Consider the following 6,386-nt stretch of genomic DNA (forward strand, 5'->3'; position numbering starts at 1 on the left):
AATATTAAGGATCTTAAAAAAAAATTCCAAATTTTAATTTAATTTTGGGAAAATTATATAAAATATTTTAAATCAAAACAAATAAAGCCTTATCGAAGGGGCTTTTCCCATATTAAGCCAATTTATCATCTTAATTCCCAAACTAGGCCTAGTTTGGACGGAATTCCCAAACTAGGCTAAAGCGCTATTACAAATCACGCTTTCACTGTTTGGGGCCGAAAATTTGTTGAACAGTGAAAGCGCTATTAGAAATCACGCTTTTTATTAAAAAAAAATTCTGAAGAAAACGTGGTTCCAAACTACGCTTTCACTGTGCATGTCGTGTAATTTGTTTTCTGAAGAAAGCGTGGTTTAGAACCACGCTTTCACTGTGCATATTCATTTTCTGAAGAAAACGTGATTTACAATCACGCTTTCACTGTTCACTAAAAGAAGCGTGGATTGAAACCACGCTTTCACTGTTCACTACAACAAGCGTGGATTGAAACCACGCTTTCAGTGTTCATTTAATTTTTTTTTTTTTTTGTTAATTTTTTTTTTCTATTGTCATTGTTTTGGTGATAATGTAATTCATTAATTTTTTTTTTCTTGTCTTTGTTTTGGGTTAAAAGGTGTAATTCAGAATTTTTTTTTGTCTTTACTAAAGCCGATTTCATGTAAATTTTTTTTTGTTTTGGGTTAGAAGGTGATAATGTAATTCATAAATTTTTTTTGGCTTTACTAAAGGCGTTTTCATGTTAAATTTTAATTTTTTTCTTTTGTCTTTGTTTTGGGTTAGAAGGTGTTATTCAGAAATTTATTTTGGCTTTACTAAAGCCGTTTTCATTTAAATATATATATTTTTTATTTTATCTTTGTTTTGGGTTAGAAGGTGATAATGTAATTCAGAAAACCGGTTTAGTAAAACCATTTTCTAGCCGTTTTCATTAAAAAAAAAAAAAAATCCTTTTGTCAATGAATAATGGTTACATTATTGGGTTCTCACGATTGAGAAGATGAACAAGTTAAGAGAATGTGTATTTCTCCTAAAATAAATTTTATCAACATTTTTGTAATAAAACTTAATACATAATATACGAAGTCACTAATTTACTAAATACTCATACAGGCATGAAAACAACATAACTGAAGTTGCAAATGTAACAGTTTTCAGTTACATAGGTAGTACAGACATAAGTCTCCCACAAAAATACATTCTGGACACTATGAACTGAACACACAATACATACATCCTAGACACCCTAAACTGAACACACAATACATAAACATAATACTTAGACAGACAAATATTAGGCAGACAATCTGACAAACTCATTACGGAAACACTTAGTCTAACACAGACATTACATATTAATACATGACCTAATATTGCCGAAGTGTAGACATTAACACCTAATTCGCACTTAAATCGGCAGGTTGCTCAGAGTCTGAATAATCCGAAAGCTTAACGTCAGAGACAAGTTCAGGATCCTCCATGATACCCTTGATAGCCGCAACATTTGGCTCTGTTCTGTTCTTCTGGGCATCCTTCTTAACTATGTATAGCTGCATATCGCGGGCTAACCTACAGCGCATTTGAGAAATCTCACGTTGCAGTCTTTCACATAGTCGATCAACATTATCAGGATCTTCCTTTTGGATCTCAACAGAACATGCTTTTGGCACCCTCAGTCAATTTTCCCGACATAATCTTTCCATTTGCACTCGCTCTATAAATAGTGCGGGCCACTTCAGAAGTCTAGCATCTGCTAAACCATATCTTGTTTGATTATCTGATGGATCCATACATGAACCTCCTTGAACTAGATAATACTTGGGCATCAAAAAATGTCGCTTCCCAAACCTATCACGATAACCACAAAGCATAATCTAAAACAGGTATTCCCACTCCCTCCCATGAATTGCCTTCAGCATCGCCACGTCCCCTTCCCCCTCCTCGTCGTGAACTGTCATCCCTTTGCAAGTTCCTACCACCTTTGCGATTCCCACTCCCTCCCATGAATCGTGTAGCCATGCTAATTTTTTAAAACAAATGAATGATAATTTCGTAGGGCGAAATGAGTTGTAAGATTGTGTCTTCACCTTTAGTTGTTTATATAGTTGGTTATGAACGGCTTTAGAAAGATGCCTCTGCATGACAATCCCACATATACGAACAAGGTATGAATTGTCACTAGAATGAAAAAATAGAGAAAAGCAAAAACTGTGTACCAAGTCACATGACTTGATAATCCATCTGCATATACCGACAAAATAAGGGCATGCTCACTATAAGGTAAATCAATGAATTCACTGTTGCCATGTGACTTTCTGAATTGAGAATCCCACATATATCAATAAGAGATGAGTTGTCACTTGTTAAAACCTACCATCACCTACTCCACCTACTACACCTACCACCACCTACTACCACCTACTACACACCTACCACTACCACCTACTACCACCTACTCCACTACATCTCCTATATAAGGAGCCCCTCACCATTTGTAATAAATAACATTCAACAATCAATATACAATTCTCTATTTCTTTTTATACATTGAATTCTAACATGGTATCAGAGCAAGGTTAAGCACTTAGTATTTTTCGTTTCACCGGCGGGCGGCAACCTCGCCTTGGCCGCCCGGCAGACCTCAACCTAGTCCGCTAAAATTCTCTACACATACCCTGACTCCGTTGCTACTAAACCCCTCTTGAAGAATACTGCTTGAAGAATATTGCTGTAACTTCATCTTCCTCTCCCACTATTGACAAACTCTACACATACACCGACACCAACTCATTTTCAACACCGCTGTCGCTGCTGCCTTGCGCCACCAGCTCACGCTATCACTAGCCCAGCTGGCTGAAATCAAGCTTCCTGATGCTCTTCTCCAAGAACTGAATCCTCCATCGGATGAACTTCTGTCTCTTTTCTTCATCAGAAAAGGTGTTGTGATACAAATCCTTGTTCTGAAACTCCCCATAAGCGTTGTAGCAAACTGGGTGTCCTTCTTTGTCAAATCCATGCATGAAAACCACCTTATCGAGCTCAGTCCCCAGATCTTCTTCAACCAGGGACTCGATTCCGAAATCTTTGCACCAGAGGACGGTGTTCTTCAACATGGTGAAGACTTCTTCAAAGTAGCGGGCACAATCTCAGAAGGAAGGTTGAGGTAAGTCCTGAGGAATTCGATCCCATCATTTGTGAGGTACCAGTAATAGTGCATCCAAGCGAAGGTCTCGCGCACGTACTCCTTCGACTTGAAGCTCTGCATCAGCTTAATCACCTGCAGATTTGGAACATCGATCTCTGGGTGCTTTGCAAGGTTGAAGTCCTTCTTCGCATAGCAAACTCCCTCTTGGAAGAGGTATTTGCAGATCTCTTTACGGTTCTTCTCTGGAATTATCATGGCTGCTGTGAGATGGAGGGTAAGAGAGAGTAAACTCCCTCTTGAAGACACACACAGACAAGCTAGACCTCTCTTCATCTCTCGGAAACACCCACACATCTCACTCTTTCACTTTACTTTTTCCACCACCCACAAAACATTATCATCGCAATTCCCTAACCCACATGGGCTTGTTCCCATCTTTTCATACAACCCATCATTCATCCCACTAGAATATATACAATATATATATATTTTTTTTTATATATATATAAAAAAAAAAAAAAAAACAAACAAATACTTCAAACACCATTCCTGGATTTAACAAAACCGTGGGCCCCGAAACCACGTGACCCACTTTCCTTATTTTCCCACTCTTTCATTTTTCTTTCACATTATTTTTAATCTTTTTCAAATTCCATTTATACCATATAGATTTGCACAACAAACCATATTTTATTCATCTCAGGGATCCACCCCGATCACAATTTTACATAAAAAAAAAAAAACAACCAAACAAACAAACAACCAAAACCACATCCACCGGCGGGATTTTTCTTCTCTACTCTGCCGCCGGTCTCTTCTTCTTGCCTTTGTCCTGGGCGGCCCTTGACAGTGTTGCCTCCGTGTTTCCCACTCCACTGGGCACGATCACTCCACCCTGCTCCTCCACTCCAGCATATGGCGGACCTCCAAATCGGAACATAACGGTGGCCTTCCGCTTCAGCTCCTTATTTTCAGCCTTTAGCACACTTATCTCTGCTCGTGCATCCTTATACATGCGCTGGAGCAGAGCCAGTTGGGCGTTTAACTGCTGCACCTCATTTGTCCTACTCTGCAGCCGGTGCGACAGGTTTGTGACCGCCGTCATGGTCTCCACACATGACTTCAAAGTATACTGATTGGCCTCAATATCAGTTTGCACCGCCATTTTTTGCTCCACCGACCACATCGGAAAGTTCAACGGAGCAAAACCAGAGGCGCTTGGTTGAGATTCACTGGCCACCGCACCAGTTATCTCTCTTGTTGACTCGTTGAGGTCGGGAAAGAGAGTGAGCAGACCACGGGACGAAGAGGCCATATTCTAGGTAGCTGAACGGGAAGACGAGGCCATGTTATGGGTTACTGAGTGTTTCAGAGAAGGGTTGGTTACAAAATGGCAACAGAGTGTTCCAGAATCTCTTTCTCAGAAACGGAAGAGTTTTTTCAAAGGATTTTCGGCGGTTTCAGACTGGTTTGCACAGCCTCCGCCTCAACCTTGGTTAAATAGCCGAGGCAGACACGCGCATCATGCGCCTCTCGGCGCTCGCCGACAACATGGGTGCTCCTTTTGATAGGCACGCCTTTTGATGGCACGCCTTTTTATAGATTGGGCACGCCTTTTGATGGCACGCCTTTTGACAGATTGGGCACACCTTTTGAGGGTGCGACTTTTTAAGGGTCCGACAAGACTCTGTAAACTGTCCCGACATTGATTCTGGTTAGTTTTTACAAGGGTCCAGCAAGACTCCGTAAACTGTCACAACAACTGTCACAACACCTTTTGAGGGTGCGACTTTTTTAGGGGTTCGACAAGACTCTGTAAAATGTCCCGACATTGATTCCGGTTAGCTCCTTCATGGGTCCGACAAGACTCTGTAAACTGTCCCGACATTGATTCCGGTTAGTTTCTACAAGGGTCCAGCAAGACTCCGTAAACTGCCACAACAGCTGTCACAACTTTGTCTGCTACAACGGTCCGACATGACCCCATAAACTGTCTTCTACATCGGTCTGCCATAACCATACAGTCTTCTACAACGGTCTGACACGACCATACAGTGTCTCCTATCCATTTTTTATTTTTCAGATTATTTTCTTGTTTTGTTACTCTCTCCAAACTCAAGTTGGTTAGTTTCTATCCCCCTTGAGTTTGCGGGGGGCTGTTAAAACCTACCATCACCTACTCCACCTACTACACCTACCACCACCTACTACCACCTACTACACACCTACCACTACCACCTACTACCACCTACTCCACTACATCTCCTATATAAGGAGCCCCTCACCATTTGTAATAAATAACATTCAACAATCAATATACAATTCTCTATTTCTTTTTATACATTGAATTCTAACATCACTGTAATAAAAAAATCGAGCAAAAAATCGAGAAAACCAAAGCCTGTGCACCAAGTCACATAACTTAACAATCTATCTGCATATACGGACAAAATAAGGGCATACTCACTGTAAGGTAAATCAGTGAATTCACTGTTGCCATGTGACTTTCTGAATTGAGAATCCCACATATATCAGTAAGAGATGAGTTGTCATTGTAATAAAAAAATCGAGCAAAAAATCGAGAAAACCAAAGCCTGTGCACCAAGTCACATGACTTGACAATCCATCTGCATATACGGACAAAATAAGGGCATGCTCACTGTAAGGTAAATCAGTGAATTCACTGTTGCCATGTGACTTTTTGAATTGAGAATCTCACATATATCAATAAGAGATGAGTTGTCACTGTAATAAAAAAATCGAGAAAACCAAAGCTTGTGCACCAAGTCACATGATTTGACAATCCATCTGCATATACGGACAAAATAAGGGCATGCTCACTGTAAGGTAAATCAGTGAATTCACTGTTGCCATGTGACTTTCTGAATTGTCACTGTAATAAAAAAGGAAGCTTATGTAGGCAATGTTGTGTTTCATTTAGCTATGCATCATTCGTTGTTACGACCAACTATTTGTATTTCATTGAAAATTATGACTATTTGAATTTTTGTTGTCATTTGGAATTATTTTAAAATCAACTTTTGAATATTCAATTTGTAATATTTGGGGAAACGTTTACATCTCAACTTTTGAAATCAACTTTAAAATAATGGTGGATCTTGTGAGTGAAACGTGGGTTAGGTAGGAGTACTTGGCCACCAATGTTTGTGACAATTCCAAAGATTACAATCATGGCAGAGTTTATAGAAAGATTAGATATATGCATGCGTATTATTAAGTATTTAA

The sequence above is a fragment of the Camellia sinensis genome, chromosome 10 (genome assembly GCF_055761805.1).
Source record: "Camellia sinensis isolate YWXY chromosome 10, ASM5576180v1, whole genome shotgun sequence".
Lineage (NCBI taxonomy): Eukaryota > Viridiplantae > Streptophyta > Magnoliopsida > Ericales > Theaceae > Camellia > Camellia sinensis.